The 13,964-nt window shown below is 40.7% G+C and overlaps 1 protein-coding gene across 3 annotated transcripts in view; it reads left to right on the top strand.

Annotated features, from left to right (window-relative positions):
• The window catches only part of plcb4b (phospholipase C, beta 4b), a 49,712-nt gene that overhangs the window by 4,274 nt on the left and 31,474 nt on the right, over positions 1-13,964 (top strand). For 2 of the 3 annotated variants that reach the window (XM_088403639.1, XM_088403637.1), the window contains exon 3: positions 6,369-6,439. The exons of the other annotated variant lie outside the window; for it this stretch is intronic. The gene's annotated coding sequence lies outside the window, so the exon portion shown is untranslated. The remainder of the gene's footprint in view (positions 1-6,368; positions 6,440-13,964) is intronic. 3 annotated transcript variants of the gene reach the window in all.

The raw sequence follows: 13,964 nt of genomic DNA, 5'->3' as shown, positions 1-13,964 counted from the left end.
TAAAATAGTATATCAAATGCAATTTTGAAATGTAATGTCCTAATGTAGCATTTCACCCCTCTATAATTACTGTATGTTTTTTTTTTTTAATACTCAATTTTTGTCAATATTTCAACCCCTATCGTCAACAACAATTACAACTTGCAATTACAATTACAACTTGGCGGTCACCATATGCGTCACTGCATACGTCACTAAGAGGCTGGTCTGCTATTGGTCGGCGTCACTAAGATGCTGTTCTGCTATTGGTCGGTTGACTTGATCTCGTATATGTACTTACGATATTGTAGTTGTGCATTTTCGTGCTTAAAGGGATAGCGTGTTTTTTATTACGGACAGCAGGGGGTGCTGCAGGTTCTGCGTTTACCTTTGTCCATTGCTATAACAAACATGGCCGCCTCCAGAGAAGTGCCACCCTCCATGTAATATAATTTCATGATAACGAGACCTATGAGTATTTTTCAAACATACTTTTGGTCTTTCAGAACACATTCATTTGCAAGTTTTTGAAATTTACAATCATTTAATGTATTCCTTTTTCATGAAAATCTTACACACTGTCCCTTTAAGTCAAAATGTAATTGGTTAGCCATGAGTTCCAAAATTGCTAGTGATGTTAAAGGGAGAAGATGATTATTATGGAGATAATCAAGAAATACTAGCTCAAGTTTCTTCACTCCAAAGGTGCATAAAATTGCATTTTACCCTTATATATTTTAATTTATGATGTTATTTAATGATATACACGTATGTTATTTATAAGAAGTACTTACTATGCTATTTTGTTGCTAATTTTGAATATGTATATAACATGTTGATGTTTTTACCAGGGGTTTTGCACGCATTAGCATCCCAACTCCGGAAGGGATTAATTTGGTATGGCGGGGGTCAACTGTATCCGTTTTCCCTCGGCAGAGGCCGTCTTGAATCGTTGCCGATCGAGCATTTGTTATTGTTGCCGAGTGTCTTGACAGCAAACGTCAAATTGAGCTGAATACATTGGCAAGTTAGCCGCTCGGACACATGACTCGCAGATGACTTCACAAGCAGCAGGAATGTGGCTCCCTCATCTTTTCAGCGCCCTGCTATGCGTGCGCAGGGAGCCAGCGTTGCAACATAATAAGTCAAAGCAATTATGTAACATTTAGCCGCCGATATGTAGAGCATGGCACTTTCGCGCCTGTTTACTTGCATCATCCGTTTTTTCTTTTTTAGCCAGTGCGAACGATCGAGCCTAATTTACGGCCTACAATTTCAACCCCGTCCTTTGAACTTTATTGCTCGTAAAACAAAAACCCAAGGACCGCATTTGAGGATTATAAACGGGGACCGATGGATTTCCGAAGCCGGCGCCAGATATTCGTCAGCGGACACTTCTCGTCGCTGTCATTAAAACAAACATCTGGGCCCGGCGTATAAATCCATTATTAGGAAACTGTCATAACAAAACGTGAATATCTGGGAAAGGGTTCCCGATCAAAAGCGCGTCGTTCGCGCTGGCTGCAGTTTGGCCGATGCCACTATGAGAAATCACTCTTCTTTTGCAGGAGAGAAAAAGACCTTTGATGTGAAGAATGAAGCGCTTTTATTTCATTCTGTATGTTTTTTTTACAGCAATGAAAGTAAATAGCGAGTCTAAGAGTAAGAAAGCAGTGTTTATTTAACGATATATACAGCGGAACAGCATCTTTTCCAAGACTACCATTTGTTTGGATTTGAACAAAAATTCCCGTATCAGAAATAGAAATATCCGTTCCGGGACATTCGGCATTTTTTTTTTTCTTCCATTTTAGTGCCGTATGAGCAACTTTTTAACACTGTAATGTTGAACTGACTAATGTTATTATTTTAAGACTTTACACGCGGTTGATTTGGATTGGCAGATGTTTTGCATTTGATGCATGATCGGTAATCGGCTGCAATGTCATCATTTGCAGATCGATTAAGACGATTAAGTCGATTATTTCATCACTGATATGCAGCAATCGTAGCAACGCTCCAAATTTCGTATTATACCAACTATACATTGAAGTTAAGGCCATTTTCGATTTTATTCGACAGCTCTAGAATTTTTTTCTACTCTAAGCGATATCACTGCGCCATTTCTATTCATGGCTGACTCATCTATCCACTCAATCATTAATGGCCAAAACGTTAGCCCACATGTCTGCTTTAATGACTAATTAAGCGCTAAGAACGTGTTCGGTGGAACTCAGACTTCATTTTTAACAAGGAAACTTTCTTTTCAAAGTGCATGAAGTCATGTTCTTGGTGTTCTTTTGCTGATTCACTAAGTGCAAAGGACCCAAAAAAATGATCTTTGGCCTCTAAACCTTGGAATTGAAACTTTGTCTCTGGACAGCTTTTCAATTGTCGGCCCGATACAATTATTCATTTCTTGTAGTTAAAATCATCCTTTGGTGGAGATTCATCTGCTTCTTCTAGGACATATTAGACCTCAAAATCAGTTTTTATTTATAATTTTAGCATATTTCTGTCAAGCGATTGAGTCTCGTTTACACTGTTTGATAACAATACGATCTCTCTTCTTTAGCTAGCTGATATACTTCAAAATTCCTTAGATTTGTCTTGACCGTTTTAAAGTGAGATTAAAGAATATTTTATTGTTGTTTACATATTTTTATGACAAATTTACCTATGTTTACCCTTCCTTGTCGGTTAGGAACGTCGAAATGTTTGTAAAACCGTTCCCCGTGCAGTTAAATAAGGTTTTACGAGTGAGACGGTTTTGACTCAAACTAATCATCGTAAATCTAACCGATCTGAGAGGGGAACGCTCCTATTTAAACCCCGAAGAGCTTTTGTCCATTAAACCGCTCCAGCTCAAAGTTTCTCATTCTCATTTCAAGAGGTCAGAGTGCTCTTCTGTTTAATTGATTTATCACCAGGATAAACCGCCGCCCGCCCGCCCCTTCTGAATCCTTCAGTCGTCTCTTTTCAATCGGGCAAAAACCCTCCCGGCAGGCCCCAATGGGGATTCAGCTGCGTGACAAAAACCTGGAGATTTGCTCTTGAGAGTCCCGCCGTGGTTTTACGTCTCGGAGGAGCCATCAAAAACAGGAAGATGGCTATGAAATATCCCCTTGAGGTGTTTGGGACAGCTAAGAGACCAGGCCTGGGTCTAGGTCCTCTGACAAGAGGACATAACATAGCTTTATGCTGTTTTCAAAAAATTTCCCCGAAGGACAAATGTGGTTTAACTGAGTGGAAACCACAATTTCCGTTGGTTAGATATTATGCTTGTTAGCTTGCTAGCTTTTTTTTTTGGGGGGGGGGGGAAACCTGTTCCTTACGGTACAATGGAAGTGGATCATACTATCCAAAAGGTCGGCATAAAAATCAGTTTGACAAATCAAAATGAAATTTGCTTGTTTCTTATGTGTAACAGGATGTACCAAAAATTCTTAAGGACGCATGACTGAATTTGAGTCGTTATTTCGAAAGGAATGGGACTAGAAGTCCCACAAGATTAAGTCCACAAGTACGAGACGTGATTTTTGCGAAATGTGTAATATACTGGCCAATATAAATTTCAAGTTTTCAAAATATATATGTATTTTTTTTTATACCAGACAAACTGCTGTGAAATTAGAGTGTGCAAATTTAAACTTTTCGCGTGTCTCATTTTTCAGCTGCAGCTGACAGTTCAACAAAATGCATGCAGCTCGTGTTAGCTATGGTGGTTCTTGTATTTTTTTTTCCCCCCACTGCTTATAAACCGCCAGTATTTGATCATCCTTTCCTTCAAATGGAACGGGTGCAAAACACGGGTGAATTGAAAGTAATCCTGTATTTCTCCTGTAGGGCTTCAGATATTGAGATTGGGTATTACAATTTTATTTTTGCATTTTTGGTCATTTCAAACCAAATCTTCTACTGTACTACTGCGCGTATTAGGAATCATGTGAGAAACTCAATGCCATTTCACACCGGTAAATAATTTATTAGGGCAAGAAAAGCAGAGGTTTTTGTCATGCAAATTTGTGGAAAACATTGCCCCCCGCTGGTAGGATGACAAAGTGCTTGATTTGACATGTGGTGTAGCCTGCTTTTTAAATGTTAATATCGCAGAGGATCAGCTTAATTAATCGTGGCAGCTAATATCGATGAATTTTGAAGCCCGTCTTGAAGCAGATATGTCCTACAGATGTCAGGATTCATACTTTAAGCAGACATAAAACACACTCAATTTAGTTGATTGAATCCCCACCAGAGTACTGCACGTTAACATTATCGACTGGACATGGGGGATTTTCATTAAAACTAGTCGGATGGAGATTTATCCGCCTTGGCGGAGATCTGCGCTCGGTGGTGTTATTTGATTGCACACAAATATCACAGTTAGTGTGCGAGGCTGCGTTATATTTAGAAGCGCCTATTCCAGGTAACACGAAGAGAATGTCACTTCCCTTGCTGTGTCCCATCTCATGATTCCTGTGGGATACGGCGTGCGCGCTCGAATGCGTGTGAGTGTGTGTGTACGCGCCTGTTGTTTTAATCTCCAGCCGCGTCGTCATTGGTTAAGTGACGCTGCCGGCTCTGCCTCTGTTTACACCTCTTAAATCCTCCGCTAGTCTGCTGCTGTAATGATAATTACACATGTGGCGTACTCGCCAAATAAAGTCAACGTACAGCAAATACGGTACAGTATGTCCTTACGCAATATGGATCTGTATGATCTAGCTGGAGAACTCTCGACGGGATCGCCATTCCACGTGTTTGACGCTATATTTGAGGCGCCGTTGTCCTTGTGGCGGATTCCGAGCCGAGAGTGTTGTGACTTGTGTAATGAATGGAAATTGACATTGCGGCGCGGTAGAATGCATTTTCCGAACACGAATATGTTTGAAAGTATTTGCGGATTCAATTGAGCATACTTGAATGTATGTCTGAACATATTTGTTGACTTAACGCTAAAAACATAGCGTTTGCCACGGAATGTAGACACACATACATAGTAGCATCATGGGAAAAAAAATGCAGTTTTTTGCTTTGACTCACAAGTACGTTTGAAAATAATTGCGATTAAGTTTGAATGCATTTATCATTATGTTTGAGTGTATTTATCTCTGGTAAACCATTTACAATAGGTTCATTCGTATTTGCATTTACAGTTTGAACAATTCCATGTTTGTCCGCACATGTATACCAATAAGTGCTAACATATTTGCAAATGTGGGGGAAATACTGTTTTTAGCAGTTCGTTTATAAATATTATAAAAAGTACTTCCGTTTTTGAATCAGTTTGCCTGTCTGTTCAAACAATTTGCAATAAAACATTTGAACATACATTCCATACGTTTTTCTACATAAATTATATAAGCAAAAAAAAAACTGATTTTGAAGTTCACCTGTTGGACATTTGTGAGAAACTACACACAAAGGAGAGAAGGCATATTTGCTTTCTCGTGCATGAGGAGAACGGAGAAGAACTGCACAAGGTCAATTCTACTACGCTTTGAAGCAGCCTCTTCAAATCCTTTTATTTGATTTTAGAAGTCCCTAATTCATGTAAAGGTTCCCACCCTAAAAACAACATGGCTGGAACCCCCTACACGTGTCTTTCTATGTGTGTGGATTGACTGTGTCCAACCTTGATCAGGCTGGCGAAGCTCGAGACAGCAACCTTCTCTTAGCACACATTGTTTCGTTTCAAGCAGTGCATCTATTTATTATATAGCAAAGAATTTCTTCATTATAAAGAGTTATATTTATCAAAGCAAAACTTTTCTTTATACATTTGCTATAACAAATAAATATAACTGCTTGCAATAATCACAATTTTTACAATTATTCTGACAATAAGGTATGCCGCTTCGTAGATATTGCCGGACCGTTGAGATGTGGGAAAGACAGCGCATTCCATAAATAACATCATTTATTCCCGAAACAAGCCTTTTACTTCTGCTGATGTGCCCTGCGCTGCCTGCGCTTATCCGTTTATCTTTGTACCAAGCAACCGCACAACCACAAGCACTTCCGCTCCCGCTTGAGAAAAGCAGTGGAATTATGCAGCGCTTTATGTCAAAGGCCATTAAAGAGGTCTTCTTCTTCAAATGCATTGACACGTTAAGGCATTTGTACTTCTTTTTGGAAAGTCACAGCAGAAACTAATGCGGAGTAGTACAGAAACAGTAATATGTAGTAAACAGTAATCCCCATTGTACCTCAGTGTGTGTGCGCGTCCATGCAACCCCCTCAAGGCACCCGTAATATTACTGTAAGTGTACACCGTGAGACTGAATAATAAGGTCAGCAGCGTGATTACACTCAAGTAATATTTAATTTTCTCCTCTTTGTCTCATTGACCCCCTTTTTTTTTTTTTTTTGCTCTTTTCTGATTTCAGAGTGGCCTTGTGCTGTGCTTTGCTACTTCCCCTCCTACCCCTCCCCTCATTTTGCTGCCCCACCCTATTTGGTAAGTACAAAAAAAGTGTTTGGTCCATTTTGAAATGAGATAAGAATTTCATTGCGTGGTATTATGTTTGTATACAGTACATATGACGATGAATAACTCCGATGCTAGTACCAGTGCCAGTTCTACACAGTGATAAGCCGATATGTAATTCGACAAAGTATTTTCATTTGTGATTGTTTGATCTCTCTTGTGAACCGATTCAGCAGCACCAGATACATTTAATGCTCGTTAGAAGGAGCTCGAAAATGAACAGACGGCTTTTCAATAATGTATTACAGCATTGTCACAGGAAGAGTTTTAGAAGTTCCGACTGTCTGGGGGGCCCTGAAGGTGTCTGTGATTTGTTAGAGGATGAGTGAGATGCGGCATGGAGCCAGCGGACAGCAAAAGAGGATTGCGGAAATGTCTTGTGTTTGTGGAATGAAAGATGACTGTGGAGAGAAATCCTAGTTGCTGTTTTTGTTGGCAATAGTCTTTTTTTTTTTCCCAAGAGGTTATTGATCGATCACTGCAGTACGCTGTCTGTCTTTTCACTGCTACAGGATGCGTTTGGTTTTGTTAACAGCTGACGGCAGGATTTAAAGCTGCCTATCAGCCAGCACTTGTGCTTTTGTTAAATTACACTAGTGGATCGAAACCTTTTTTTTTTTTTTTTTTCGGCAAAGCGGACGAGCGCAGAGCATTTTTTTCATGGCAAAAATGAAGATAAATAAACAGATCTCTGCGCCATCAGGATCCGATTTATTAAATTTTTGAAATATATATTTTTATCCATATACTTGTTTTTTCCTCAACAACAGATGATAGATCGTGTAACATCCTCGAGTTCAGTAGTGTCAAAGTCGTTTTAGCTTGCGCTCCACATTCGGACCAATAAAATCATGGGGTTTATTTATATAACTTTAGAACAACAACTCCAACAACTGACCAAATTAGAACAAACATAACATCAATATTCATCATAAACATGAACATTACTATTCATCATAAAACATCCATCCATCCATTTTCTAGAGCTGCTTATTTTCACAAGGGTCGCAGGCTTGCTGGTGCCTATCCCAGCTGGCTTCAGGCAGAAGGAGGGGGACATCCTCAACTGGTTGCCAGCAGACAGGGGTGAACAACAATTCACGCACTCCACAAGCACTTGTCCACAGAAAAATATTAAACAGTAGAGATCTGTTCACAAAAAAAAAAACAAAAAAAAAACACCATAAAGTGTCAGACCTGCTCTCAAAAATAAATAATTATAAATATTTGTCCACAGATAGATATTCAACATAAAGTGTCCTGTTTTGGGATCATAGGAGAGCTCTCTTCACAAAAATAAATCATTAACCCCAAAAAATAATCAACATATTTGTCAGACCTGTTCTCAAAAAGAAATCATTCCAAATAAATATTTGTCCGCACAAAATATTCAACTTTTGGGATCATAGTAGAGACGTGTTCACAAAAACAAATCATTAACTCGACAGGTGACGAGAGGAGGCACACGACCAATCGGGTCAAACCGTTCCACTATGGGGAGTAATCTGTCTTTTTTACAATAACAAAATTGAGCATTTTACTGAACATAAAATTTGATGAGCTTGTATTTTGCTAAAAAAATTAATCAATTCAATCATTATTTTTCAAGGACGTTTGTTTTTTTGTATTTAAAATCTCCAGTACCCCCTGAAGTTCCTTCTAGTACCCCCATATATGAACCACTGTATTAGTGAGCAGACTTGCATGGCATACTTTAGGGAATGACTCAAATCGACTACTTTCACTAAACAGCACAGACACGAGAAGTGTTTACTCCACGGGCGGGGAGGGAAGCATAACTAAGTGTGTGTCTAATGACGGGTCGAGCAATTTGTGTCAAGGCCCAAGGGAGCGTTGGGGCCGGGTGGCCTTGTGAGTTCCTCCCGTCCCCGTCAGAATAAATACACGCTGGGGTGCAGATCACAAGCTGGAATGTTTGTCTGCGTACTTGTTATTGAGCCCAGTGTGCGTACGCTTCTGCATGATGTCGTCGCAGCGAGCAGGCCGACCCGAGGCCGCGGCTGGCCCGCTGGGTTTCTATGGCGACCGCTTGTCGGCGATGAGCAACATCTGTGGAGTGTTTGTTTGCCGGGCAGGTTTTCCTCTTGGCGTCAGCCTGGGAAAGACCGTTTCTATGATATATATTCCCTTTCATGCTCAAGGGCCTCCTTTATTTATATCCCCGGAGGGGGAAGGGACGATTGAATTTACGCTGCGGGTAGTTACCTCAACCGAGGAGTGATGTTTTCCTTGCCGCCGTTTCGATGCGGAAGCGAGCGGGGACTTCGTAATAAAAAAAGCAATCATAATTTTTGCTGATCGGCGAGTTCAAAAATAACTGATGTCTGATCACAAGATGGAGCAATATGTCTATTTAAATGGCTTGATTACACTTGAATACTATTTATAGATATCTGTCAACAAAACTATATCATAATTAGATATTAGATGTTCGGGACTCTTCGGGCCCGTCGCGATTTAAAGATAAACGATCGCCGATCATCTAATCACGGGATGGGGCAAGACTGTATGTTTCTTTAAATGAGTGGTTATCAAAGTGGGGTCCGTGGAATATTTTGGGTTTTTAATATAAAAAAATATATATACATATATATATACATATATATTTCATTTCAGCTCATTTCATTTTATGTTATATCAAATTGTGAATGTATTCACAACACTTCAATATAGCAATCAATTCAACCAGTAGAGTATATTTTTAAAATGTGTCAAAATACGTTTTGTGTCTACAATTGCTCGCTAACGAGGCGATGAAGCCAGTAAAGCGGTATTTTATTTTATAATGCTGTTTCGGACTAAATAATTGGCAGCAACCCGTTTGGGGGAAATTCACCCGGTTGGTTAGAAGGAGGCCCGCCACTGTATTAGGACAAAAATCTATAAAATGAGTGGTCACACAAGTGCAAATAAAAGCCATAATGTGGCAAAACATTATCAAAACATTCATACAATGTATAATTTGCAGACGCGATTGATGACATCACTGATTGCTCGGCAAATTATAACGTTATTGCCGATCACCGATTTTGCATATGATAATAAACTGGCCAATCACGATCAAGCTAATCGGATCAGGAGGCTTTTCGTCAGGCCGCTTTTTTTTTCTGTTGGGGGACGCGTTAAACACGCAGAATCGGCAGTTCTTGTCGCAGTGAGTCTGCCAACAACACGACGGAGGAATCGGTACACTATTTGACAAATGTACTTTGGCTCGGTGTTGAAGCTAGCATGAACCTTGTTACACTAATGTGGGAAGTGGCCTGTGATTGGCTGGCACCCTCTTCGCGGCGTCAACCTGTTGACAAGCACTATAGAAAATGGAGGGATGCTTTGCTAATGCATTAATCGTAATCAGGTCTATTTGCCGTAGAGGTCTTGAGAGACAGCTAGGATAGATTGTCGCTGGGAAAGGAGAGGTTACAAATATGGGGGTGTTGGAGTTTTTTTATTGCCTCGCATTTATTTTCCCACATCCTTTTTGTCCTATCAGCTGTTCGGTCCATCGGGAATCGGTCCCTTGCGGGTCACTCAACCGTCCCGTCCCCCGAGTCGTATTCTTCTAGATCGGGGGTCAACCCATGTGCTGAAATGGCTCCAAGTTTTCGAAAATAAAAATGATGAATGAACTTGGCACACTGACGGAGTTAAACATGAACAATTCATAAAATCAAAAGTGTAAAAACTAACTACAGGAAAACAAAAAAAATCCCCCAGATTACAACCCTGGCAGTGGGCCAAATAACATGGTGCGGACGGCAAATGGCCCCCACGCCGCGGGTTCGGTACCACCGTTTTAGATGGAGCGGGTCTCTCTCGTCCTTCCAGTTGGCCTCAGGACCTCTCGCAGTAGGTTGCGTCCAGAGGAAAGCTCGCATTCTGGGGAAGCATGTAACCCCCGGACCTTGGCGCCGCTCCTCCTCCAGTTCCTCTCTATTTGGGCATGTTCTATTTTCCACAGCTACTCAGCTCCTGGCTGCCTCACCAGTAGCTCACCAGGGGTGCACACATTCTCTCTTAATGCATACTTATTTGGGCAATAAGAGAAATCCCTTATTTTTGTCCGGCTCATCTTCCCCCCTCCTGTTCTCCTCTTCGACTCTCAAGCATCCATTTTCCCCTGGCGACGTTCGCTCTGCTTTCTTCTGCAACTTATTGTGCTTAGCGGGTGCATCATTGGCACGTGTTTTAGAAAATGGCAGTTTCCCAGACCAGGTGGGAAGCATTGCAGTTTGTAGTTCTTTTCTAGGAGTTAGGGATATTGTGGGAAATGTATAGCCTTCCGTCGTCAGGGCTTCACCCCTGGTCGTCATGGTAACCAGAGTAAGTCTTGCCATTAAGGTCACTCACTTGCATTAGAAAGGGTCAGATACCAAAAACAAGGCCTACTTAGTATTTTTGGTGGTTTTTCAAACACTGTGGAATATCAAGTATTCATTTTTTTTCTTGAAAAACAATTCTAAACACAGAAAACCAAACAACACGCTTCCGCTTCATTATGAATGACCAACTTTTACACATTTTTGGAGGCCAAACTTTTTTTTTTCACTTCAGTTTAAACTCTACTCAGCAGCACGCTATTTTTCTCCCGTGCAACATTGTATTTGACACATAAATTTTTGTGTGAGGGATACATTTGTTAACTTGAAACAGCAGATTTGAGTTAGAGTGGTTTGTTTACATGTGATCAGTAGGAACGGCAACTTTCAGGCTGTGCAGTCATTTACGTCCATCACGCCAGCCTATATGAAGCGTTTGAGTGCTGCTAGCTAATGGAAAATGTATGCTAACTTATGTTCTTAAGGAGCCACCTGTAAACATTGCTGTATTTCGATGTCAGCAAATGAAGCTATTTTTAGCACCCTGAATTGGGGATGGATCTGATTTCAGAACAGTGTTGTGTTGTTTGTATCAGGAGCCAGGAGCAACAGTTGACAAATAAATTTGTTACGCCACAACAACTTCAAAATTAAATATTGTTTTAACATTTTTCTCAGAAGATTATATTGGTAACCCCGTTAGCTAACGCTAATTTCTGCTAAAACGGCAGCTCTTTGTCTTTGCTATACTGCCATCTCATTGGCTGAGAATTTTTTTCGTGGGAGTGGTTATTATGTTAATTAGTGTTCTGGTTAATAATAGTGGGGCTTGAATAAGGGCCCATTTACTGACACTTTTTCAAAGCAGATTTTTACTCGGTTGTTAAATTTCGTCTAGGTGGGTGGACACTCCAGAGACACTTTTATGGGTATATAAGACATTAAAAAGTATGTTTTTCCTATTATGTCCCTCTTAAGACGGCGTAGGAGGAAAAAGCAGAGCTTGTGCTGCTTCCAAGAAAAAGACCGGGGCATAGAATTTATTGGGATGTATGTTAAGTCATAAGGGCTTGAAAGCCGACCTTGTGGAAAGTTGAAATCTTTTGAAATGAAAATCTGAGGCGTCTCTCTCACTACTAGACTTTGGTTAATGCGTGTTTGTGTGTATGTTGAATATTTCTGACCATGTTTGGGCAAATGTCCTCCAGGAGATCCCTCCTCAAGTTATGTGTAGTCGGGCAAACTGAACCTTTGACCTCCTAATCACCGATGACCATCAGGAACACACACATGCGCGCACACACAGAAGCTCACAGCAGTGGCGAGCGTATGATGTAACACAGTAATTTGGACATAATGCCATGTTTTCACTCTGCAGGCAAAGGCCAGTTACCTAACGTATTTTGTCGAAAGAATTCCAACGCTGGCAAATCGTCCTCCCCTGCGCCACCTTTGTCACCTCCGAGTCGCTCACAAATGCATCTACGCTCAGATTAGATTTAAGCTCGTTGATTTAGACTGTAGTGTCCTCACATGCCAGCAGGAAAGATTATTTTATGAATATTAGGCCATCTGTGTATGCTCACCGGGCGCCAGCGCAGCGTTTGGAGCCAAATGCAGTATGCGCCCTCGGTGAGGGCTTTATTCGACGTTTTCCGATTTCCTTGCGTTCCCCTGCGTGTCCTCTTCTCAGCGCGAAGCCAATCAACCAGTAAAACATGGCGTGTAGCGCTTTGTTCATGACTGACCTTGACTAGAGGTGAATTAGTACGTCAAAAATCACGACTCGGTTTAAATCGTGATTTTTCTAGGTGGTGTGGTACATCAATGAAAAAATTTGAGACCAATAGGTTTCATGTAGGAAATGCATTAGAACTTGATTTTAATTTTTGTTAACCAAGTGAATAATGTGTCATACTATTACTCAAACCGCATGTAGATTGTTCATACTCGGAGTAAAAAAGTAATTGAATAATCGACAATTGATTACCAGATTAATAACGCGGTACCGAATATTCTGCAAACACTCAGAATTTTATTTTCTCCTAAGGAAATATTCATAAATATTTTCGTCCTCTGTGACAGTGGTTCTCAACTGTTTTTCTGTGAAGTACCCCCTGTGAATTATGTTTTCAGCCAAGTACCCTTTAACCAGTGCGAATAATTGTCATGTTAATATCGCCGAGGATGATCTTAAATCATGGCGGCAGCTAATATCGCCATCACGATATTAATGTACAGTATTTGCTAAGCTGTTGCGAAATGCATGTCATTGAACTCCCACGCTTGGTTGCATTCAAGAAGCTCCCAAATAACCTTAGGACAGACCTTATTTAACCCCTTTTCAATCTGTTCACCCCCTCCACCTTCTCAGAAGCCTTCTTTCACGGTGCTTATTGCCTTCAGCTCAGCAGATATACACACACACAGCGGCACATTTGGTCTAATATCCTCTGTTCTGTAAAAGCTTCAGGCCATGGTTTATTAGGGGGATGCTCCGTCCATTAAGCCATGTGTTAAATTCTTTGTATAACTCAATTTGGCAGCATGCAGATAGTAATGACTATATATAGCGCTCTTTTGGCTGTGTCTATCCTGGCGTGTGCGTGTGTGTGTGGTGTGTGTGTTTTACCAAGGAATTTACATCTTCCAGCGGGAATTAATACTTGCTATTGACCCCCACGGCTGTATTTGAATTTGGCTAAACCAGCAAATTATTCATATTTGAGGCGACCTTGGAGCTCGTCAGCGCACACATCGCTAATGCACATTGCTAACCTAATGAATGATGTAACCCGGCGGCCGGTGAGTGATGGTGAACTATAAAAGGCAAAAAGAAACGGGGGAGGCCGCCCTCGGGTCACGGCATTCTTCCTTTAAACCACTTCAAAGGTTTGATTTAGTTTACACAAATGCGGATTAAGGGTTTTTACAAAAACAATACGATCTTATTGACGGAGATTTTCTACTTAGAAGTCCGAGAAAAGAGAAGCTGTCGACCTCTTGTGATGTGGTGACCTAATTTTAAAAACTATGTTGGAGCGTGAATACAAATCTGAGCTCACAACAGCTTAAACGTTTAAATTCAAGTTGGAGAAATGCACAATAAATACGATATTGTGAGCACTCACACGAGATCAAGTCTTTAACATGTC

Source organism: Hippichthys cyanospilos, chromosome 20 (assembly GCF_059441005.1).
Source record: "Hippichthys cyanospilos isolate Australia breed blue-spotted pipefish chromosome 20, RoL_Hcya_1.0, whole genome shotgun sequence".
In the NCBI taxonomy this organism is placed as follows: Eukaryota; Metazoa; Chordata; class Actinopteri; order Syngnathiformes; family Syngnathidae; genus Hippichthys; species Hippichthys cyanospilos.
Note: the sequence above shows the minus strand (reverse complement) of the source record. Positions and strands in the feature narration are given on the sequence as shown.